At 45.6% G+C, this 25,764-nt stretch overlaps 1 protein-coding gene across 2 annotated transcripts in view; it reads left to right on the top strand.

Moving 5' to 3' along the window:
• Window positions 1-25,764, top strand: part of CDRT4 (CMT1A duplicated region transcript 4) — a 58,517-nt gene that overhangs the window by 5,810 nt on the left and 26,943 nt on the right. The window contains exon 1 of one of the 2 annotated variants that reach the window (XR_008446884.1): window positions 14,352-14,412. The exons of the other annotated variant lie outside the window; for it this stretch is intronic. The gene's annotated coding sequence lies outside the window, so the exon portion shown is untranslated. Of the gene's footprint in view, window positions 1-14,351; window positions 14,413-25,764 lie in introns of those variants that run through there. 2 annotated transcript variants of the gene reach the window in all.

The following is a 25,764-nucleotide window of genomic DNA, read 5'->3' as shown; positions in this document are numbered from 1 at the left end:
GCTATGGCATGGGGAAGGAAGGGGGGATCCACATAATAGCCTGTTGTCTACTCCTGCCCCCAAAGAACCACTGTGCGTGGCCACCCCAGGAGCCCCCCTGGAGCTGGGCCCTGTGGCACAGGAAGCATGCCTCCCTGGCGGTTCCTGCAATCTAGCCATGCACAGACGCAGCAGATCTGCAGGGTTTGCTCCCCCTCTCCTGCTGCAGAAGGGAGCAGGAGTTGGGCTCTTTACAATTGTGGGACCAGCTGGCCGAGGAAGGCAGAACCCAGCCCCCTTCCCTCATGAAAGACAGGCTGTCTCCAAAATCCAAACAGCTGGCAGCAGAGCAGTCACGCTCCGGACATCTTGAGGTGGGTGGGGCGAGTTTCTTTTCGACCACTTATTTTTCTTAGCTCACGTCGTACTGTACGCATCCATCAGCCTGCAGATGTTTCTGTTGCCACCCACGTGGTAGGGGTTATAATAACATTGTCTGAACCCTCAGGCTCAGCGACCGTGGGCTGCGGAACACCGCCTTAGAGAAAAGGATGCGCTTATAAAGCCAGCAAAGCCATTGGCATTCACTTAGCACGGCCAAACTTTACGGCTTCATTTGACAGGGAAAAACACTGGCTGGTCTGCTTGCCATGCGGCTTGCAATATCTCCCTAGAGGCGAGGTGTGCATAATTGCTAGGACACAACAGAGAGTCCATCTCCAAAGCCTTGCTGACAACCACTGACCGTCAGAGTGCTGGAGGAGGCAAATAACGTGTACCGTATGGAGAAAGATATTTGCATATGTTGTTATAAGCTTGGAGTCCTGCCCAGGGGGACACAGAAAACAGATGGTGCTAGTATTGTGACCTTGCGGCTAAGCTATAGGCCTTCACTGCCAGCCCCCTGACATCAGTTTCCTTCTTACACGGGAGGGCCTAAGCAGTCTGGCTCTCGGCCTGTTACAGAGGCCACAAGGCTGTAGCTAGTAAATTGAGGCACGTTTACCACAGCTTTGGTCGGTTCAGCTAAAGGTTTATGCCTCATCTAACAGAACTGTTGGGCCAGGTTCTCTGCTGCATGCAGAGCCAGATGCTATCAAGGAACGGGTTAATACTCCCTCATTCTCTGCCCCAGCCCTGCCACAGGCCACAATAGCCTGGGGGCTGCTCTGTTATACCAGCTGGGGACCATACACCAGTTGGAGTGCAGTGTGCTCTTCTGGTCTCCTCCTATACATTCCACCCCAACACACACTATAGACTTATCGACTTTAAGGTCATACGGGACCATCATGATCATCTAGTCTGACTCCCTGCATATTGCAGGCCACAGAACCTCACTCATCCACTCCTGTAATAGACCCCTAACCTCTGGCTGAGTTACTGAAGTCCTCCAATCATGGTTTAAAGACTTCAAGTTACAAAGAATCCACGATTTACACTAGTTTAAACCTGTAAGTGACTCATGGCCCATGCTGCAGAGGAAGGCGAAAAACGCCAGGGTAGCTCTGCCAATCTGACCTGGGGGAAATTTCTTCCCAACCCCAAATATGGCCATCAGTTAGACCCTGAGCATGTGGGTGAGACCCACCAGCCAGACACCTGGGAAAGAATTCTCTGTAGTAACTCAGAGCCCTTCCCCTCTTGTGTCCCATCACCAGTCATTGGAGATATTTGCTGCCAGCAGTCGCAACTGCGCCACATGCCATTATAGGAAATCTTATCATACCTCCCCTCCAGAAACTTATCAAGCTCAGTCCTGAAGCCAGTTAGGTTTTTTGCCCCCACTGCCCCCCTTGAGCGGCTGTTCCAGGACTTCACGCCTCTGATGGTTAGAAACCTTCATCTAATTTCAAGCCTAAATTTGTTGATGGCCAGTTTATATCCATTTGTTCTTGTGTCCACTCTGGTGCTTAAATTAAATAACCCCCTCCCACCCTGGTATTTATCCCTCTGATGTATTTATAGAAAGCAATCATATCTCCCCATAGTCTTTATTTTGTTAGGCTAAACAAGCCAAGCTCTTTGAGTCTCCTCTCATAAGGCAGGTTTTCCATTCCTCGGACCATCCTAGTAGCCCTTCTCTGTACCTGTCCCACCTGTGTTGGGGCTGCAGTGAGGAAGCATGCTCAATGAAGGACCCTCAGTTCTTGAACTCGCTTCCACCGCTGCTTGAGCAGTGTCTGAAGTGCATGAGTGTGAACCAGCTGGGGTGTAGATTCTAGTGCACATCAGCACATTGCCCACCAACTGTCCGTGTAAACCCTGCTGGTGTGCACTAAAAGTTCCCTAGCATGTGCTGACGTAGTCCCGTTTCACAGTACTATATCGATGCACACTAGGGAACATGTACTGCGCCAGCCAGGTCTGCACAGACCATTAGATCACGGCACGCTATTGTACATTAGAACTCACAGCCCAGCTGGTGTGCACTAAGACATGGGGTAGCCAAGCTCTGAGTTTGTTGGTCTATCTAATCAGACCTTTTCCAAAGGTGTCGTGTCTAGGAAAGATGGCTGTTTGGGAGGAGGCTGTTGGTTCCTTTAGTTGAGTGTCCATTTTGTCTTGTATTAATTAATGATGCCTTTGGTATATCAGCCTACAGCTGGTTGGGACTTGTATTCCTCCCTGCACCCTCAAATCCTGACAAAAATGAAACCTTTTAGTTTTCTTCTAAATGTTTCCATCTCAATTTTTGGAGGTTTATTTGAAAAACTGAAAAGTTTCTTGTTTTTTGGCAACTGAATTTTTTTTAGGGGTTGGTGTTTGAAAGAAAATCCCCAAATTTTAGATTTTAGTCATTAAAAAAAGTTGTATAAATTTCCATTTTGTTGACAAGCCACTTTTCATCAACCTCCCCCCCCAAAACCACAAATACACCCCCCTACCCCCCAATTTCAACACACAATTTCCAACCATCTACAATAGCATAAAGAGATCTATAAATGGCGTCCGTCCATTGTGAGTTCAGGAGCATCTTTTCTGGTCTTTTTACTCACATTTTATTTGTTCCAGGAAGTGGTGCAGATGCCAGAGAGGTGACAATGCCTGGATGATTGTCACTCACATGATCACTGCTGGCTTCTTGAGTATCTATCTTCAGTGGGTGGAATACATGAATTCAATTAGAAATGACTGACATTTTCCTTGTGACTCGAACACTTGCCAACTTACAATGTGCTTGTTAAGTGTTTGAAGCACACGCTCCTGGTGGAATAGATATTTCATCAAGTTTTCCTGTTGGGATTAGGTCAAGATTTCTCTGGGCTGGATTAAATAGGGAAAGTTTCTAACGTACTCACCTAAGCCATACTTCCCATCTACACAGCTATTTATACCAGTGCTAGCTGGGCGTGCAGTGTCTGAGCTCTACACGCTTCCATAGATGTACCCTAAGTGGGTGCTGGAAAGTAATATATTGAGGAGCTTGGAGACAGAATTTCTCTATCAACAGAATAAGTAAAGCTTGAGGGAACAGCAGTGCAAGGTTCTCCACACACTACTGACCATCTGCCTCAACCCTGACCTGGAGAAAGAAGCTCAAGGAGAAATGTTCAGTCATTGGTCTCACTGCTGAGACTACCTAGATGGGAGGATGGGTTTGGCAAGGTGGACATCCATCTGTTGAAAAATGGACCAGGACCTTGTATTTGTTATTCCACATGGGCCATCAAACGGACAGTCGCAAACAGACCTGGCTGAAAAAATGTCTTTTATTTCCCAGCGAAACATGTTGAACGAAACATTTTTATTTGAGATTCTTCAGGGGGTCTTTTGAAACTAAACTAAAAATGTTGTTCCATTTTGATTCAAATTGAAATTTTTGTTTCTTGTTGTTTTCTGAATACCAAACTGAAATGAAAAATGCAGTTAGAAACCCAACAAAGGTTTTGTTTAGAAATTTCCTATAGAAAATATTAGTCAAAAATGGCCCTTTCTTGCCAATATATATATATACAATATATATATTTTTTGGATAAAATTGCATTTTTCGGCAGAACATTCTTTGGGAGACAAAAGATTTTGATCAGTTTTAGTAGGAACTTTTAGTCACGACTTAACTAGATGGGATTCAGGCAAAGGTTTTATGTCCCATTACCAGAACCTGTGCTGCACCCTTCAAAAGCCTTTCCTGGGGAAGTGCTGCGTGTCTTCTGAGGAAGAGCCAGAGAGGGGAGACTTGGTAGATTGGACAGTTGCCTCGTAATTGGTGAGAGCCACTGATTCACATGTCTATAGCGATGTGAGCATGCATGTTTCGGCTTCATCAGACCACACACATCATTCTTTGCAACACATCTTCAGAAAGCTGTAGAGTAGCCCTATGGAGACAAGGCCTGGGAGAGCAGGGAAACACAAAATCAAGGGTAGGACTGGTCACATTTCAGAAAAGTTCTGTGGAGGGGAGTTGCCAGTATATACAATGTAATATGTTACTGCGTTCTATCCTGCAAAGTCAGGTGGTGGGAATGGAAGACATAGTGGGGCACATATACCCATGAAAAGTCTTGGAGGGGTAATTGTCCCCCTTGCTCTATATCAAATGATGCCCCTGGAATAGGATGCAGCCAAACTTTATTTTTTTAATTGGTCTTCCTGGTGCATTACAAAGGCAGAACATCTGACGTCATTAAGCAATTATTCCATTTCAAGACTGTGCAGGAAACACTTTGACCTTGCTTTTCATGTTCAGTCTTTCATGCCAGGTAGCTCAACTTGCCAAGGCACTTAAGGTACAGTAGGATCTGGCTTCACGCATAACTTCTCCATGCGTGGGAAGGTTGCTAAGGAGATATGGGTGGGGCGGTAGCTCTCCAGAACTCAAAAATTGTCATGTCTTCTCAATCTCACTGGTTTTCCCAGTCTCCTTTCCAGCCAGGCCCATTATGGTCATGACCCATTAAGCCCCATGGAACTGGTGTTTCATCACCAATATCCTGTCCTTATGACAGTTGTAAAGCAAATGGCTCACGTCGCCCAGAATACGTTTACTAGATCGATGTAAAGTAACGTCCTGACTGCTGATCCTTTGTTTGTGTGTGTATGGCACGGCAGGCAGGTTTGTTAAGAGGAACAACACTGCCCGCAAATAACAGAAATTAACCTTTCCCCGCTGTCTCTTGGGTTTCTTTCTGTTCAATATAGAAAAATCTCATGAGCCCTTCCCCAAAATTAGCTTCAATAAGCGTAGAATATGTATGATGAATGTCTCTGATTAATGTGTTTTATTACAAGTGCATTTGAAGACATGAATAATGTATATGTACTGGAGATGTACAAAAGTTTTGTACAACAAAACCAGGCTTGGGAACTTGAAGCAGATTCACTGATGAGTTTCATAGACTTTTGGTGATCCTGGCCTGAAGTCCGAGTTAAACTTAGGCTAATTTTAGCACATGTGGTCCTGTCTGGAAACCGTTTACATTGTGTTTTGCAAAGAGGTATGGACTGAGAAGCTGCTGGCTGTATGTGAGTTAGGTTTAGTCCAGTGTCTGGAATTGATGCTGCTGAAACCTTAGGAGCTAGTCTCATGAGATTTTGGCCCCAAGAAGCAGAAACTTCACCAAACCAGCTGGTCTCACAAAATCTCATCATCTTGGGTGAAAATCATGCAAGAACCCTTATTTCCAGGTACTCAGGGGCACATCTATGCTGGAATCAGAAAACAGGACACTGACCAGTTTCATCCAAGTTTCATTTTCAACCCATCTTCGGTTTTGTCTGATTCCACCTTGACACAAAACCAAAACTGGTGCTTCGGGCTGAGTTTTTAGGTTCATTTGAATCCCAGGCTCAAAGTCAAACACAAAGGGGCCAGAGCCTTAGCTGCAGTCAATAGAGCTGTGCTGCTTTACCCCAGCTGACGGTCTAGAGGGGCAGACTCTCCTCTCCTTCATGGAACTCCTTTGCTTCACACTGGTGCAAGCCATTGAAATTAGAGGAGAATCTGGCCCAGAGGGGGCACAGAACACACACATGCATACTCTGCAAACACAGATGCCTGTATATTATTCATTGTTAGGGTCTCATTGTCCTGCCTTTACTCGTACTGAGTAGTACCTTACTACGAGTGGTCCCTTTGGACTGTGTGCACTAAGGGACTAGTAGGGATGGCACAACTGGGCCCTAATGAAGGGCCATTCAGGAGGTGTAGTAGACGTAGCTCTCCATAAGACACAATGTAGTTCCTTCCCCTTTGTTTCATATTAACAAAGCATTCTTGGTCATGTCATACTACGTGTGCATTCTAACGTACATGACAATAGTCCCTTGTTTTTGCTCAGCGTGACGCCCTGAAAGTTCACAGGCTGTTTCTTACCAACCCATGCAAATGAAAATAAGAGCTGCTAGTAGTCACTGAATTCTGTAAACATACTAGCTAATGTCCTACAAGCTAAAAGAGACCCAGACTTAGGGTCAGGACAGACTGCTGTCAGTGGCCAGAGGCATGGGCGCCAGGTTTGTATAATTTTTGGTGGTGCCCAGAATGGGTCCAAGCAGAGATGTCCCGTCCATAGGATGGACTGGGGCAACCACCCCGGGCCTCATGCTTTGGGGGGGCCCACAGTTCAGGGGGACACAGGGTCCAGGGTGGCCTGGGGGATTAGTGGTGCCAGCACAGGTCCAGGGTGGCCTGGGGGACCTGGTGCCAGCAGCAGTGAGCGACCCAGCTCCAGTCTGCCCCCGCTCCACCCTCTCCCCACCCCCATTCCACCTCTTCCCCCAAGCACCCGCCCTGTCTCTTTCTGGCTTCCGCTCCCTCCCCTGAGTGACACCAGGAGCCGGCGGAGTGGGGTGGGGCCGGGTCACTCGCTGATGCCAGCACCAGGCCTCCCGCTAACCTCCAGGGCCACTCTGGCCCCCGTGTTCCCCTGAAGCACGCCCCCCCACAAAGCGCAGTAAGCCCAAACATTGGTGGAGCCGGGCCCATGTTTCTAAGTATTGGTGGTGCACAGGCACCACGGGCTCATGTACCTCATCGGCTATAGCCAGAGGGACACGTAGGCAACCTTTGGTGAGCTAGCTTTTCCCCATAAAAATGTAAATAAGGTTAAGTTATCCTGGAACACACCGGGACCCCATTTCCTTCACATTGGCTCTGGCACCATTGCATTACGGCTTGGATCCCTCTCAGCAAAAGTTGCTGAGCTCAGGGTAGTGCTGGCTCTGCATTCCTGGATGATGAGTGAGGGGTTCCAGTGTTTACTTTGAACACTGTTCCCTGTGTCTGAATCCACCGGGTGTTAAATTCTTCCAGATTTCTGGCTCTGTGCTGCAACTCAGATGTGGCAAGGAAACCGTTCTGCTGCAGAATAGGGAGGTCTCTGTATGAGCTGCTCAGCCGACTGCACCCTGATGATTCTTTGAGTGGAACACAATCGAGAAGGGATTCATTTAATTCTGTTATGCTCAGAGGCTCCATTTACCATTACATTTGTAAGGGGTATTGGAAGTGCATAGCTGAAAACAGGATGGACAAATCCCTGTAGAGAACGCACTATTGCAGAGTTCATTGATAGAGAAAGCTCAGAGGTGCTCACAGTGATTGTTCTTGTGTAGCGAAAGGCAGTATTTGGGAGGTGGTTTCTAGTGTCTTGAGTTTTACATTCAGACAGATCTGTCTTTTCCAGAGGAGAGGAAAATACACTGGAACCAACCCCTCAATGTGGCCCCTAGACTTTTGGGGTCTGAAATCCAGAGGCAAATATTGTGACTTGAGTCCATATTTCATAGGTTTGGGTCCTTGCGAGGGAATCAACAAAGACTCTAGTCAAGATTTCCAGAAGTGATCAATGATTTTGGAAGCCCAACTTCAGACACCTTAAAGGGACCTCATTTTCAGTAAGTGTTGAGCCCTCGCTTTCTCTCAAGTTGAGCAACCCAAAATCACCCGTTGCTTTTGGAAATGTCAGCCAGTATTTTCATTTGTCAGCACCTCTTTTCTGAAGCACTCTGTTGTGCTGTGTATAAAAATGCTGTTGTAAAATATATTGTATTGTGCTGGACTTATTTTAATTCCGAACACCCTATCATCCAGCGACAGGGGAGGAAGTGTAGGCTAGTGCTTAGAGCAAGGCCCTTGCAAAAAAAACTCCTGCATTCTGATTCTGGCTCTGCTTTGACTTGCTGTGTGACTTTGGGCAAATCATATAACATGCTTGGCCTCAGTTTCCCCATTTGTAAAATGGGAATAATTATAGTAACATTTCTGTACCAAATGGAGGATGATGTGAGGCTGAATTAAATGTATGTAAAAGACTCTGAAGATCTCTAAGGAAAGGCCCTGGGAAGTGCAAAGTGGTACTTTGTTGGTCCAGCCAGGAAAATGGCAAATACTGCAAAAAGAAAAAACTTTAACTTTACAGAGATATCCTATCTCCTAGAACTGGAAGGGACCTTGTAAGGTCATTGAGTCCAGGCCCCTGCCTTCACTAGCAGGACCAAGTACTGATTTTTTTTGCCCCAGATCCCTAAATGGCCCCCTCAAGGATTGAACTCACAACCCTGGGTTTAGCAGGCCAATGCTCAAACCACTGAGCTATCCCTCCCCCCTGAAAAAAAAAATCAACAGTTGTTCAAATTTGTAAACAAATTCAATTCACCTCTCTGTGCCTCTTTTGTGTTCATTTCCCACAAATGTTCTGGCAAATAAGTTTCCCAGCAGAAATGTTTGGTGGAGCCAGCAAATTTTTAAGTGACTACCTTAGAGAATATTTGCAGAAAGCTAATTTAGCATTTGTAATGGCGAGTATTCACTCTGGAAGCTTCCATCTGAGAGTCACGTTTATTCGGTTCTGCAACAGAAACATAGCAAGTGATCTATATGTCCAATCAAAACCGCTCAAATATGATGTATCTGACCAGAATGACTCAGAATATTGAATACTCACAACAAATTGCTGCAGGACAATCTATGGACCTAGAATCATCTGAGGAAATGAGTATGTATCCACGGGGCAAATGCACCTGAGCCCATCATTGATCTGATTGCAGATGGTTTGTAAGAGGCAACATTTGTCTGATAAATTATTATGAGTAGTCCTAAACTCTAGCTATAGCCCTTCCAGCTCTCTCTCTCTCTCTCTCATTGTGTGTGTGTGCGCGCACATGTGCATGTGTGTACATGCATGTATATGCTTTGCTTCTTCCTGTCCCCCTCCTTTCTCCACTGGGATCCGCGTCCTTGACACCCACTTTTGATGCCTTGGGTCCTTCATGGGGTTACACGGTATAAGCAAATCTTTTTTTGTTCAATCCACACATTCAAAAAGTTTCAGAGAGTTGCTGCCACCTATAGGCTAGAAAAAATACAGTAACAGAAGCATGCAGGCAGCTGCCTACTAACTTACTGGACAAGGACTGCTGATTTAAAGCTGGGCTTTTCCCGCAGCATTATCAAAGGTGGGCAGGGGCCAGTAGACAGGATGATGGGTACAAATGTGGCTCTCAATAGCTTCCCTAGGAAGCTGGGTTCTTTCATTATCCATCTTCCTCTCTGTCTCCCTTTCCCAACAAAATTAATTTCTCATAAGTGGGCAGCAAGGCAGAGATTGGCAAAGAGCCAAAGAAGCTCCACCTTTCTGGAAGCTTCTTCTTTTCTTTTCTTTTCTTTTCTTTTCTTTTCTTTTCTTTTCTTTTCTTTTCTTTTCTAGAGTTACTCCCTTCTGAGGGTACAGTGACATTAATGAATGGAGTCTCACTACCTGATTGTGCGCTAGGAAAGTAACACTAGCCCCATTTTACTGGTAGGGAACACTGAGGCACAGAGAGTTGCCCACGATCCTGCAGCAAATACGTGGCAGAGCTGGGGCTGCCTCTCAGCTAGGGGTGCTGGAATGAGGAGTGCTGGGGGTGTGGCAGCAGCCCCTGGCTTGAAGTGGTTTCCATCATATACAGGGTTTACAATTTTGTTCAATAGCTCTCAGCACCCCCACTATGCAAATTTTTCCAATGTCACGGCTCTCAGCTCCATGCCTTAACCACAAAGCCAGCCTCCCTTCCTTCTGATCTGATACTCTGCAGAATCCCAAGGATGCTCCCATCTTCCCCACTTTACTCCCCCAAGCCTGTAGATAGATCCTTGTGCCCTAGCCACTGCCTTTCTCTGCAAGAAGTTGACGCCATATTTTTCAAAACCCATCAGCGCAGCTCTGTGGTGCAGTCAGCAGGGGACACTGACGAGTGATGTGAGACAATCCCTTTATCTCAGAGACCCAGGGCTGATCCAAAGCCCATTGTGTTCAAGAGAAATCTTTGGATTCACTTCAGTGAACCAGCGACAACTCATAATTTATCAGACAAATGTTGCCCCTTGCAAACCATCTGCAATCAAATCAATGATGGGCTCAGGTGCAGCCTTGAGAGATGGGATTTGGAAATGACCCCACATCTCTCCCATAGCATATGCATAAAGGAGTTCGCCAGACTGGCTCAGACCAGGGTTCTGTCTCATTCAGTATCCTGTGTCTAACAGTTGCTTCAGAGGAAGGTGCAAGAAATCCCCACTTCATGGATAACTAAGGCGAAACCTGTGAATAGAGGAAGTTTCTTTCTATCTCCTGGCAGTTAGTAATTGGCTCATGACCCAATCTAGGAGGGTTTATACCCCTTATCAAATGTTTTCTTGTCAGCATAGCTGTGGATGTTCTTGTTATTTATATAAATGTCTTATCCTTTTTTGAACCTTTCTAATTTCTTGTCCTCTGTGATATAGTGTGGCAGGGAGTTCCACAGGCTCAATATGCATTGTGTAAAAAAATTTTTTCTGTTGTCAGTTTCATACCCCAGATTAGGCCATGGGCCCTTTATATCTGTAGTGGTTCAGTGGCACTATGCATCTGCCATCAGCATCCTACAATCTTTAAAATGTTTTAAATGTTTAAACGTTTAGTGCACACACACAAAAATCGAGCGTGGAGAAAATGCACCATCAGTGAAAAAGTCCCTCCTGGCCCCAGTTAGGAAGTTTGGTGACTCCCAAGAGCAAAGCTGATTAACTCTCCTTTCACTTATTAAATTCCATATAGCCATCCAGATGGGAGGAAAATGGGATAGCCTGAATCTGGTATTCTGGGCCCTGATTCAGCAAAACATTTAAGCATGTGCTTAACGTTAAACATGCTTCAGTGATCTGGGGGGTATGTGCTTAAAGTTCAGTTTGTGTTTAAATGCTGTGCAGAATAGGGATGGGATTATCCACGTGCTTGAAGTTAGCCATCCGCTGAAAGGCTTGATCTTGATCCATCGAAGCTGATGGAAGTTTCGACAGGATCAAGCCCTAAGCGCTTTGCTGAATTTGTCTGTCATGATCAAAGCTTTGAAATAGCCATTGGCTTGATGCACAAAGCTGAGTCCTGGATTCAAATTTACCCAAAGTTCTGGGTTGTTGGTTTGGACCAGTCTCTAAGTAGGAATAAAGCAATTCATAGCTTCTGGTATCTAAGGGAATATTGGATCCATTTCACAACACGTGGTTTCTGTATAATTTATGGTAAATCCATCAATGCTTTTGATGCTCAGTTACCAAATTTTATCATCAGTCAACTGAGGTCAAGAAGAGCACAGCGCATATGAGAAAAAGCACTGTTGAGTCTTCAGTGTCATCTCCTGAAATAATAAGAAAAACTTTCTTAGCCCTATCTTCACATAGACAGGCACAGAGTTGGAGAGAATTATCTGCTTGGGGCAAAATTATTGTCTGGCCAAGGATAATCTGGGACAGCAATTATTAAGGGGACCAAGCAGTAGTTAGTTTTCGTGGTCTGACCCTTCCCCCCATCAACCCAAGCTGTTTGTGCCCAGAGGCATCAAAACCAAACTCCCATGTCTGGGATCAAAGGAAGGATTTAGCTATGGACCAGCTGTTAAAACATAATAGCGGAGAGTTCTTTTTTGGTGCACCCCTCTCCTGTTATTGGGGCCTGTGCTTCCTGCACACCACTTCAAAATGCACGGCTGCTTCCATATGCTCTATTTAGGCCAGGGGCCTCTAAAGCCTTGGAAAATAAGGTAATTAAGAGGCTACCTTAACTAATCACCTTCACACATATCAATCGCTGGGCTCCTGAAAAAAAATAACATCAGCCTAACTCAGGGGTCGGCAACTTTTCAGAAGTGGTGTGCCGAGTCTTCATTTATTCACTCTAATTTAAGGTTTTGAGTGCCAGTAATACATTTTAATGTTTTTAGAATGTCTCTTTCTATAAGTCTATAATATATAAGTAAACTATTGTTGTATGTAAAGTAAATAAGGTTTTTAAAATGTTTAAGAAGCTTCATTTAAAATTAATTTAAAATGCAGAGCCCCCTGGTCCAGTGGTCAGGACCTGGGTAGTGTGAGTGCCACTGAAAATCAGCTCGCGTGCCGCCTTCGGCTTGCGTGCCATAGGTTGTCTACCCCTGGCCTAACTCAACAACTGCAGCTACTGTGGGGCTTTTCTACCTTAAGAATTTAAAACAACATTTATCCTCTTGTACAGACTGGCTCCTTGACTGGAGTGATGGCATGGAGATGCATGGAGAGAAAAAGGAGGGGCCTGCAGAGGCATAGATGGGAAAATGGAAACAAACGCACAAATTCCTTGCAGCTTAAACTGCTTCAAAAGCCCTTTGAGTCAATAAATGTGACAATCCATCTGGATAAACTGAACAGAATCGTTCAGCCTAAGGGAGGTGTCTCAGCACTGAAATGTGTGACACGTAGACAGCACAGATCCCTTCCCGAGCTATATTTGGGGTCATGCGCACGTATGGTTTCCCTTTATGCCCTTGCTGTTGTTTTCTATTCTTGTTTGTTGCTTAAGAGCGACGGAGCTGAGAGAGCTCCTTGTCGGGTTGTACTGTGTTTCCCAGAGGCGGGATCAGGGGAATGTTCTTTTCCCCTTGGGAAGATTAATTGATGAAGTTGACATTCCTGTTCTCAAGGCTAATTCGTCTGGCTACTGAACATTCCTGCTTCACATGTTTAGCATGACAGGCCTGTGTTATGGCCTCCCAGTATCGTCCTACTAAAAACAGACTCACACGCAACCCTATGGCTCACATTTCATACTACAGTCCAGCTATCCTGTGTTACGCAGTAACACGCACACACAGATTTTTAAATGTGTGCCTCTCGGGATCACGAGGAATATGTCAGTGACGTATGGTGGACTTTCCCTAGGTATATGTTGACGGTGATCAGAAGGGCAGCTAAGGAACGCTGTCACCGCTAACCAATGGGTCATTTCAATGAGCTGGCAGAAACCTCCATTGCTAGCTCTGGGCCAACTTCTGATACCCTTATGCATATTGAGTGAAATCCTGGATCCAGGGAAGTCAATGGCAAAACTCCCACTGGCTTCAGTGGCACCAGGATTTCACCTACTGAATAGCAACTTAGTCTGTAAAAAGTCCTGTTGACTTCAAGTTCTCAGAGAGATAGGTACTGCCCAGTGTGAGTAAGGGTAATAGAATCTGGGGCCCTCTGAAATTACCTTGATGGCAAGAATCAATCTGGAGATAACGAGGCTGATTCTTGCCTGCATATTTATATCTGCCTCTGGAAATTTCCATTACATGCGTCTGAAGAAGTGGGTATTCACCCACGAAAGCTTATGCTCCAATATATCTGTTAGTCTTAAAGGTGCCACAGGACTCCCTGTTGCTTTTTACAGATCCAGACTAACACGCCTACCCCTCTGATACTTTAATTCTGAATGAGGGTGTTCACACAAGGGTTTTAGAGAGTTGGCGATGCTGCCTCAGTGAAATAGAAATTGATGTGTTTGGTAATGTTACACCCGCATCCTGACATTCTTGGTGCTTCGTTGTAATATCTCACCACAAGGACCTCACCACAGCTCTTCCTCCACTGCCACAACAGGAGATGAAAAAAACACCTTCAAGGCCCAGTGGTGAATGAGCGGTGGGTGTCATACACCACTGAGTGCAGTGGTTTGTCCCCCTCTAAGGGGTTAAGGGAGCACATATAGAGGTTGAAGTTCTTTCAGCCTTGGATAACAGAGGTGTGGCTTTTAGCTCATGCAGTAGAGGCACAGGCATTTAGATGCTGAGATTTGGAGTTTGATTCCTACCTTCGATGATACACCCGAGATGTTAACAGGTTAATGTTGCCAGCAGTCTCCCGGGCACAGCTGTAGATTAAAAAGCAGCTCTGTTGCAGCAGGTGATGAAAGCAAGCAAAACAGCATGCTGGCAAGAGGGATTTTTGTCTTTGTTGTGAACCAATCAGAAAAAAATAGGCGGTGCAAATTTCACTTCCTGTGCAAAACTATTTCTGACACTCAAGCTGCAGTATTGTGTGCACCTGCTTCGCCCAACGGCCTGTGCGAGCCACCGTAAAAATTCCTTCCTGCTGGGAAAGCCGAGTCAGAACACCAATGGATGTTGCTCCCGGGCCTTGAGCAGAGGCAGAATGAAAGAGGTGGCATTGTAAGTACATCTCTCTTTAAAGAGCAGGAATCTCTGGCAGGGATCTTACCCAGCTGTCCTATCATAGATTCATAGAATATCAGGGTTGGAAAGGACCTCAGGAGGTCATCTAGTCCAACCCCCTGCTCAAAGCAGGACCAATCGCCAACTAAATCATCCTAGCCAGGGCTTTGTCAAGCCTGACCTTAAAAACCTCCAAAGAAGGAGATTCCACAACCTCCCTAGGTAACCCATTCCAGTGCTTCACCACCCTCCTGGTGAAAAAGTTTTTCCTAATATCCAACCTAAACCTCCCCCACTGCAGCTTGAGACTATTACTCCTTGTTCTATCAGCTGGTACCACTGAGAACAATCTAGATCCATCCTCTTTGGAACCCCCTTTCAGGTAGTTGAAAGCAGCTATCAAATCCCCCCTCATTCTTCTCTTCTGCAGACTAAATAATCCCAGTTCCCTCAGCCTCTCCTCATAAGTCATGTACTCCAGCCCCCTAATCATTTTTGTTGCCCTCCGCTGGACTCTTTCCAATTTTTCCACATCCTCCTTGTAGTGCGGGGCCCAAAACTGGACACAGTTCTCCAGATGAGGCCTTACCAATGCCAAATAGAGGGGAATGCTCACATCCCTCGATCTGCTGGCAGTGCCCCTACTTATACAGCCCAAAATGCCGTTAGCCTTCTTGGCAATAAGGGCACACTGTTCACTCATATCCAGCTTCTTGTCCACCATAACCCCTAGGTCCTTTTCTGCAGCACTGCTGCCTAGCCATTCGGTCCCTAGTCTGTAGTAGTGCATGAGATTCTTCCTTCTTATGTGCAAGAATCTGCACTTGTCCTTGTTGAACCTCATCAGATTTTTTTGGCCCAATCGTCTAATTTGTTTAGGTCTCTCTGTATCCCATCCCTACCCTCCAACATATCTACCCCTCCTCCCAATTTAGTGTCATGTGCATCCACACCTCCTACATTTGAGTCTAATCAACTAAGCGTAGCATTGCTGCATGCCAAATAAAGTTACGTGAGTGTCAAAGTCTGGAGCTGAACTGATTTCTTGGGAAGCAGAGTGGAAAGAAGTCTCAGGGGGAATCCCAACACACTAAAGCACTCTGTAAAAGCAGGCACGTTTGACACTCTGTCTTAGTCCGACGAGAAGGAACTGAGAGCTGGTCACCTCTGCAGTCCTATACATCCTTGCTATTGGGCTAATCCATGCACAGTTTTGCTGTGTAGACATAAATGAAGTAAAAGTCTCCTGCTCCACCTGTTTCCTGTCCCTTCTGGCCCATTTCCCTTCCACACTGCTAGCCAGAGCAGCAGTGGCCTGCTGGGGTTGAGCCCCTTCAGCTGAGCCTGAGGGCTATCCAGGCCAGCCTCCAGCCTGATTGAGTTCAGTACGGTCGTGGTGGGATCACCTGGTTTGCTGGAGGGAGCCAGCAGCTTTTAAGCTCAGCATCAGCAGTTGGTTGCTGGCTGCTCAATGCTTCTGCCCACAGCTGTGAGCTTTCCTGCTCCCGCCCTGCCCCTTCCTTGTTCCCTTCCAGGCTCCTGACTCCAGCTCTGAACCGTGGCTGTGGTTTCTGGTTTCCGACTTTGGCTCTGACCCTTGTTCCCCAGTTCTGGTTCCTGGCCTCCTCAGCCTGGTTCTCACTATTGAACAAGATGGCCAGTACCTGCCTCATAACATGGCCTCTCAGCTCTGCACAGTGATGCACCACAATCTGACCTTCAATGGTAACCCAGATGCAGAGAAATTAGGTGCCTTGCCCAAAGTCATACAAGAAGAGCCAGGAATAGAACCAAGATCTACTGAGCAATATTGGTGGTCTGTGATAGGCAGGCAGACTAGATGGTCTGCTGGTCCCTTCTGCCCTTAGACTCTATGGGTGGGCCTACACTGCGGTAAAACACCCATGGCTAGCACATGTCAGCGGACTCGGGCTGTGGGGCTATAACATTGCAGTGTAGATGTCTGTGCTCGGGCTGGAGCCCAGGCGCTGAGACTCCACAATGGCCGAGGGTCCCAGAACCTGGACTCCAGCTTGAGCCCAAATGTCTATACTGCAAGTTTATAACTCTGCAGCCTGAGCCCTGCACGCTGGAGTCAGCTGACATAGGCCAGCCCCGGGTCTTGTATTGCATTGAAGACATACCCTGTGACAGCAGTTCTCAATGAGGGGTACCCATACCCCGAGGGGTGCGCAGAGGTCTTCCAGGGGGTACATCAACTCATCTAGATATGTGCCTAGTTTTAGAGAAAGCACTAGCGAAGACAGTACAAACTAAAATTTCATAATGACTTGTTTATACTGCTCTATATACTATACACTGAAATGTAAGTACAATATTTATACTCCAATTGATTTATTTTATAATGATATGGTAAAAATGAGAAAGTCAGCAATTTGTCAGTGATAGTGTGCTGGGACACCTTTGTATTTTTATGTCTGATTTTATAAGCCAGTAGTTGTAAATGAGGTGAAACTTGGGGTACGCAAGACAAATCCAACTCCTGAAAGGGGTACAGTACTCTGGAAAGGTTGAGGGTCACTGCCCTCTGAGCCCCAAACTGTGACTTAACCCCAAGCCTATCCTTCCTCTCTGCCACATTTTGCAAGGAATTTTTTAATTTAGACCATTGATATTAAGTCACAAAGAAATGTAAAAACCCACAAATGTTCTTTTTCCGATTTAGTTGCTAGCATTTCTCACAGCATTAGAAATCATGCAGGCAGACATGGCACAAACAGGAGCAACTTGTGACAAAAGCCACATGTGGCGTCATGCCCCCGGCTATGGAAACCGACACGGCACGCTTGGACTGCTCGTCAGCAGAACTAGTGGGAAAAAGGTTTCTTTTTTCCATGGAAAATTTTGACTTTTCTTTCAAAAAATGAAAACATTAAATGAAAATGGAAAGTTCACATTTCTTGGTTTGGGGTTTTGTTTTGCTGATGAAAAATTGAATTTTTCCAGTTTGGGGGTAAGGGGTTATTTCTTTGATGAAAAGATGACGGTTTCCATGGAATCCAGACACTTTCCATGAAAATGTTTCTTTAGTCACAACCCTGAAGTTTTCCTTCAAATACAAATTTTTAACCAGCCCTACACATTGGCATTATTCACCGAGGATAGGTCCTGATACTGAGTGCATTCCATGAGCTGCTGGGGAATGTTCATTCCAACTGAAGTCATGAATAATGGCTAAAAGATGTCTCTTTATTCATTTAACTCTGAGAGTTGTCGCTCTACTTTGGAAGCACAAGGCACAACCTCACGATCAAGTGTGTATGTGCGTGTGTGTATTTCACTAGCTATTGCGCTTCAAGGGAAATTGAAGTGTTTGGTTGTGTCAGATCCACATCCTGATATTCTCAGTCCATGCAAAGAGTAAAGAACAACTTGAAGATTGGACAAGCCTTTTTCTGGAGCAGGGAAGGTTAAATGGGGGCTGGAGTTGCTATTCTGAATTACGTGACTGAATGCTGATGACTAGATGAGTAATGTATCAGAGGGGTAGCCGTGTTAGTCTGAATCTGTAAAAAGCAACAGAGGGTCCTGTGGCACCTTTGAGACTAACAGAAGTACTGGGAGCATAAGCTTTCGTGGGTAAGAACCTCACTTCTTCAGATGCAAGAGAAGAAGTGAGGTTCTTACCCACGAAAGCTTATGCTCCCAGTACTTCTGTTAGTCTCAAAGGTGCCACAGGACCCTCTAGATGAGTAATGCACTGCATCACAGTTTAACATGACTTGGTCTGTGTGTGTCTTTCCTTTTCAGAGAGCAAGAGACTTAGTACTGATAGGGCCGTATTTTTTAAGATTAGGGTCTGACCTAAGAAGACACCTACATTTAAAGTGGAATATCAGGGAACACAAGGGTTTGAATTATTTGTGGGATAAAGTGGACCTTGTTTCCTTAGTGAAAATCCTCCTGGCCTATCAAGGGAAATAAAGTGACTTGTAAACATGTCATCCACCATACTTCTAAAACAGTTTATTAAAATTGTTCTTATGGCAGGACACAGGGGTCTCTTTGAGATCAGGGGCCCATTTTGCTGGGTGTTGCACAGACAGTCTCTTCCCCCAAAGACCTCAGTCTGTAGAGATGAGACAGTCAAAGAGTGGGAGAAAGAAAGTCTCATTAACCCCATTGTAGGAGCAGAGGCAGGGAGAGATTAGGTGACCTGCCCCATATCACACAGGAAGTCCCTGGCAAAGCAGGGGTTTTATCCCAGGTCTCTGGAGCTCCGGTCCTGAACCACCAGACCATCCTCCTTCTCTACAATATAGTGTAATTTGAGATGGCCAAAAACAGTGGGGACACTCAGCTCTAGATCCATCCTTTGCAGCAAGACCATTCTCTGAGGGCTAGGTGGTGCCCTGAGGGCACAGCCCTGTTGGGGAGGAACAGGAAAGGCACACAGCCAGGGGAGAATGAGAGAACCACAGAAATGTCAGGCTGGAAGGGACCTCAAACGGTCAACACATCCATCCCCAAGGGCTGAGGCAGGATTACGCATATTTAGAATGCCTTCCACAGGGCTGTCTGGTGGATGGGGGAGGGCACAAACTACTACCCCCATGTGAGAGGTGGCAGCACGCTTCCGCCTGCTTGACTAGCCATCTCTGCCTGTTCTCCATCTCTTGCACCTCACAGGGAACTGGAGTGCTGCCCTTGTTGGACCCCAAGTGCAGGGTCTGCAATTCTGCCTGGCCCCTGGGCTCTCCCTCCCACACCCCCATGCCCCATAGTGCACCAGTGTAAGGCCTGGTCAGAATCCAACCCCAAGCCAAGTGCCAGAACAGAACATTGCACGTGCTCAGCGCGTCTCTGGGAACAGCTGCCTGTCTTGCCTCAGGGCACTCTGCATAGCTCCGTTGGTTCTCTGTTGCTGACGGGCTCTCATGCAGCATTCTGTGCCATCTTCTGATTGGCCGACAACAAATCCAAAACAGCCACCACCCACCAGCTACTGTATCGCTGACCCCAATGTGCCTGCTGGGGTTTATTTAAAGGACATTTTCCCCACACACACCCCTGCCACAACTGGATAGTCCACCCTGAGACTGCGCTATTAGCTCCCAGTCTGGAAAAACCCTTTCTCTGTGCACTGGGTACATTGTGTTGGACTATCAGAGTCTGGAGGACAAAGCAGGGGAGAAGAGTCTCTTAGCACAGTCAGGGACTCTCAAAATCAAAATTCCCAGCTAGAATAAGAAGCTTAGCAACTACATTCCCTTTAGGCTGGGGACTGAGGCCAAGTTAAGGACAATCACACACACTGTTGTGGTCTGCAGTGCTAGTCTAACCAGTGGAAACCGCTAGTTAGCCCTGCCAATCACATCCACTTCATTTTCTCTGTCTAATCAATATATAAATACCCAATGTGCACGTTGCTGTGGCATCACCATCAAGTTTGGGTCAGACCAAACTTGCAAGGGAATTGCTAGACGTGCTGCGTATGAACTCCTGCCCCAGGCTTCCCAGCTTTGCATGCGAAACAAGAAAACGTGAAAGGTCAGAAAAGGGGAACATCAGACAAAATGAAGGCTAGGAAGGATTTCTCCAGCTGCTAAGCAGGCGACAGCTAGCTCAGGTTTCCTGGTGCAATGTCTGAATTATCACTCAACCCATTCAGCACATGTCTAGATTTGAGCTCATCTAAGCAAGTTCTATTTGAATGAACTCAGCCAGAACAGGAAGCCTAGACAGTGTTATCAAGCTGAGTTTGGGTCCCAGCCACCGCATATTAACACTGGGAATTCTACATCGTTCTGTCTGAAACTCATTCACTGATTGCTACTAACTCCCATACTGTCTTCTTTTTCTTTTTTTTAACTAGTGCATGGGTGGGGTAGGTTGTAATTTGCCTTCATCTGAAAAAGAATATGCCATTTTCCTGAATAACACACTTACTTGGGTGGGGAATTGTGCTGTGATTATTGGTATTCGGAGCCATCAAACCAGAGAAAGAGACTCCAAAACATCCTCTTAGTTCTTGTGGGGAGCCTAGGCAGGAAGGAAAAGCAATAGTATTTGTTTATCTGGTTTTCTCCATGATAGATAACACATTGACACAAAACCTCAGCATGCCAGAAAGCTGCCAACTAAAAACAGGCTTATTGTTCCATTATACCATGAAAATAAATACAATGTCAAAGATATCAGGGTCGTTTTGAAAGTGGCACATAGGTGCTGGAACTAGACATGTGGGGGGTGCTGCAGCACCCCCTGACTTGAAGTAGCTTCCATTATATACAGGATTTACAGTTTGGTTCAATGGCTCACAGCACCCCCACTATAACCATTGTTCCAGCCCCCCTGAAGCGGCAGTTATGCTTCTGAAGCAAACGTGATTTAAACATTTATCAACACCCAGTCAAATTATTTCACAAGGGCAGCCTAATTATTTTATTCACCCTAGGTCACCCAAAATGCCCTTCATAGGTCTGTCCTTCCGTGGGCTTATCCACCAACTTATGTACCTCTTCAGAGTGGTTGGAAAACAGAATTTTCATTCACAAGAAATTCTGACATTTTGGGGAGAAAAGTTTGTTCTAAATCAGAACGGAAAGCCAAAATGTTGCTGTTTCCCATGAAAGGAAAATTCCCCAAAATTTTTGACTCAGGACCACTGAAATGTTTCATTGTGATAATGTTGAATCATTTCGTTTCCATAAGATAAAAATATTTCACTTCAGTAATGTCTAAACATTATAATATTGTATAAATATTGAATGTAATATATAGAATATTAAATAGAATATAACCAATGAATTTAAATGAGAAAGTCCAAACATCACCTTATCAAAATGAAATATGTTGACATTACTGAAACAATATGAGAGAGTTGAAATGAAAAGTGTCACCGCACACTATTACTGAAAAATTGTTTACTTTCTCATTTTTATCATATAATTATGAAGTACATAGATTGGAATATAAATATTGTACTTACCTTTCAGTGTGTAGTATATAGAGCAGTATAAACGAGTCATTGTCTGTATGAAATTTTAATTTGTCCTGACTTTGTAGTGCTTTTTATGTAGCCTGTTGTAAAACTGGGCAAATATCTAGATGAGTTGCTCTAGGAAGACCTTTGTGTACCCCCAGGGGTACGTGTACCCCTTGTTGAGAACCACTGAACTAGACTATCTCAAAGTGGCCCTACCTATATGGGCATGTCAAGAATTTAGGACTATGGGTTGAGGTTTTCAAAGCACTCTGGGGCATTTAGACATATCTCTTAATTAATAATAATGGAAGCTATGAGTCTAAATCCCCATGACTGCTTTTTAAATCTTAGCCATAGAATCTAGTTCTCCCCTTTACACCAGATTTACACTGCTCTTGCTCCATTGATTTTGGTGAAGTTATTCCAGATTTACACACTGATTCATTATGGTATAACTAAGAGGAGAATCAGTCCTATTATCTTTTCTGCAGAAGGATCCCAATACTGTTATTCTTTCCTTACCAGAGATCTTAGTCCAGCCCGTGCTTTGCTGCACATTGGGCTACCCACATTTGCCTGTCAACTGCCCTTCTCTCCGAAACTTCCCATTTCATGTTGAGGTGTTTGATGTCGTTCAGAACTGTTCATTTCCATATTATTCATGGTCTTCCTCTCTTTCTTCTTGTGTTTTCTGGCTTCCATTCAAGGACAGTATTTGGCAAGCGTTCTTTTTTCCATTCTCAGCACATGTCCCACCCACTGATGTCTTTTTTTGTAGATTATTTGTGAGAGGGCACCTTGTCCAGTAATTTTTCTGAGTTCATTTGTCTTCCTATCTCTATATGTTATTCCCAATATTCCTCTCAGACATTTGTGATGAAATGCATCCAGCTTTTGCGTATCTTTCTTGGTAAGTTGCCATGTCTCACTGCTATATGTTGTGATGGCGATACCAATTGCTTTGTACACATTCAGTTTTGTCTTGAGGGAGATGTTTTTGAGTTGCCAGATGTTTTTGAGTCTTCCAAATATAGTGTTTGCCTTCCCAATTCTTATTCTTATTTCCTCGGAACTAGTACCATCTTGGCTGATGGTACTTCCAAGATACATAAAATTGTCCACCTTCTCCAGTTCTCTTCTTCAATTTTGATTTCTGTCCCTGCAGTCCCCATTAGCAGGACTTTACATTTCTTTGTATTGTATCTCAAACTTATCTTCTCCATTACTTCTTTTACATGGTTTGTGCATTTTTGTAGTCCGTTGGCATCTTCACCGATAAGAGCAATGTCGTCAGCAAAGTCTAGGTCATGTAGGCTTGAATTGTTCCATTTTAGGCCATATATATCACTGTCACATTGTTTTAATCCATAGTCGATGACTAGCATAAACAAAAAAGGAGACAGGATGTACCTCTGCCTTATACCTGTCTTGATGCTGAATGGCTTATTCAACCATTTTCCATTTCAATGCAGCATTTTGATTTGGCATAGAATGCCTTCATAATGTTAATTAATTTTGTTGGAATTCCATATTGTTCCACAATTTTCCACATTGTTTTCTAGGGTGCAACCATTCCTTCTACCAATTGAGAGAATGGGGAGCTCATTGGAACCCTACTGCCCACCCACGGGGAGGAAAAGAGCAGGGTTACTCCCCATGTTTCCCCTTCCCCAAATGACAGCCTGTCCCCCTTTGGAGTCATTGAGCTCAGTGGGAATTTTGCCCTAATATCAACTGGATCAGAACTGAGTAAAGATGGCAGGACTAGGCTCTAAAATAACAACAGGGCCAAAAGACTGCAGGTGACAGTGGTATAACTGAGAGCAGACTGTGGCCCTCCGACATGACTGGAACTTGAGCATCAGGAATAACAAACAATCAGTACAGCTGGAAAACCACATGGCCAGAGCCTCAGCTGGTGTCAAGTGGCTTCAAGCTAATGAAAGTAGCAAAGTAATGCTGATTTACACTGATTGTGGATCTGGCTTTGAATACTTTAACCACATCTAATTTTTTTTTACAAATGTCAGGTGTTTTACATTCACACCTTCACTTTGGTCAGTGAGGTGCACACAGATTCCCCCTCTTTGGTTAAATATTTGACACAACCAAAAATCAAACTGATCCTACCTCATCCCCCCACCATCCATTGTTTTGAAATAACTCAACAAAGAACTTTTCTGTCAGCAACTGCGGATTTCACAGGCATCACACGTATGAGCCTTTTCAGAGGAAAGATGCTGTTCATTTAATTGGACAGATAGGACCAAAGTTTACATTCTACAGCTGTTCTCTGACCTGTGCTATACAGGAGGTCAGACTAGCTGATCACAGTGGTCCCTTCTGGCCTTGGAATCTATGAACCTGATGGTGACTGTTTACAAGTGCAAAGTGTGAGCCAGATCCCCAGCTAGTGTGTATCGGCATTGCCCCATTAGAGTGGTGCTGATTTATAGCAGCTGAGGGTCTGACCCATATTTCAGGTCACATGTTATGGTAATGAGACTGTTCAAAGATACTGGCTGATGGAAACCAAATAGTAAACATGCCGAGGGGAGGCCTGTAACGGGGGTATGTGGTTCTCTTTTCCTCTTTGTAGGGAGCAGGGAAATGTGTTTTCTATTTATCCTGGTGCCTACCCCATAAATAGTATTTGTACTGTGTGTATACCACAGACAGGCCTGAGCCATTGAGTTCAGAGCTACATCTGGATCTGGACTTTCTCTGCGTTCCAGCAAGTCCCATCAGGGGATTAGATCTGGGCCCTTCTCTGCGTTGGATTGGGGAGAAAGCACATCAGACCAATCTGTTTCTAACATGTAGAAGTGGCCCAGTGTCACAATCGTTGCAATGGAGGGGGATTCCCATAGCAGGCTGCTCAGTGGCTTTGGAGACACAGCCTGCAGCGGGACATGAAGGTTGTGACACTGCCATAGTTGCAGCTCCCAGAGGAGGAAGCATTGTGGCAGAGGCTAGGAAAGTGCCTTCAGAAGAGCTGGGGGGTGCACACCTCTCATGGTCACTACTATCCCCTGCCTGGCTCCCTCCCTCTCCCGTGGCTCTCCGTGTCTTCATTCATATGCAGTATTCCTGACTTGTGGAGCCATCACCTCTCGAGGTATGATATGATCTTCCATAGGCCCCTTGGGTTAGAGATCTGCTCAGCTCTAATTGAAAAGCCCAAGCTGGACCTGAGCACAGCCAACCTGAACCCACCCAAGAGCGCTGAGTCATTTTCAGAACCAACCCAACGCTTCCTCCTGTACCTGTGTCAGCACTGCCGCTGCCTCATCCTTAGGGTTCAGCCTGATGGGGGCTTCCTGTTCCTCATGCCTGTGATCCACCTCCGGCTGCCTCCTGCCCGTGGGGTCAGAGCAGTGGTGGCTCCGTGCCCCACTCCTGCTGGCTGCCGCCACCTCGCTGCCCTGTGTGGGCTGCGGAGTGAGAGACACAGCAACTTGTTGGCAGTCCATGCAGCGCAGCGAGGTGGTGTTGGCCAGCAGGAGCAGGGCACATGGCTGCCGCTGCGCTGACCACCTGGCAGGAGGAGGTGATCAGAGATGCCCCGACCTGAGCCCGATGCTTGTAGTTGGATCTCACTGGGGTTGGGTCAGGTTGCAAGACTCTACTTTGGGTGCCTGCTTTTATTGGCATCTTCCCCCCTGCCTTTGTAGCGTCACTCTTCAAGGGAATCTTATTAAGTCTGATGCCAGCAAGCATCTTTTTGGAGTGGGCTCTCTGTGTTCTCCCCTGATAGGAGTGGAGTCTTTGGGGACTTTCCATGACCAGTATCAGTCTTGTGCTCAGGCTCCAGAATGCAGAAGCCTTAGGACCTGTGGTATTTGGCTTTCCCAAGCCCATTGGGATGGACTCTGACTCATTTACCCTGGGGTAAATCTGGAGTATCTTCACTTATTATCAGATTCTGACCCTGTGTGTATATTGCTGGATGTCAAAAGCCAAAGAAGCCCTGGTACAGTGCTTCGGTGGCAGCAATTGACTGGGATCCCAGCAGCAAAAGGCAAAGGAGAGGAGTTAACCAAACCACAGGTTAAGGAACATGTTCTATTCAAGGGATGAGCCAAGATATGCATGGGTCTAACTTTGTCCAGTTTAAATCTCTTGAGCACTGAGGCTTCCATCGCCCCCAAGTGATGCTGACCAGCAAGGGGGAGATTGTGATGGAGAAACCCTCGCTGAGAATTTCCTGTCTCTTTCATGCTTCTCAACCTGAGCTCGGCATTTACAAAGCTTTTTGGCTGTGGGAATAGAGTGAACTTTCGACTCTTTCTGACTAATACTTAAGCCGTTATCCCTCCCAGCCTGTACTGACAGCTTGGTTTGCTTTTTCCTTCATTTTCATGATCTCATCTGATAATAAGTATGATCCTTACCAAATG

This window comes from Malaclemys terrapin, chromosome 13, assembly GCF_027887155.1.
Source record: "Malaclemys terrapin pileata isolate rMalTer1 chromosome 13, rMalTer1.hap1, whole genome shotgun sequence".
In the NCBI taxonomy this organism is placed as follows: Eukaryota; Metazoa; Chordata; order Testudines; family Emydidae; genus Malaclemys; species Malaclemys terrapin.
Note: the sequence above shows the minus strand (reverse complement) of the source record. Positions and strands in the feature narration are given on the sequence as shown.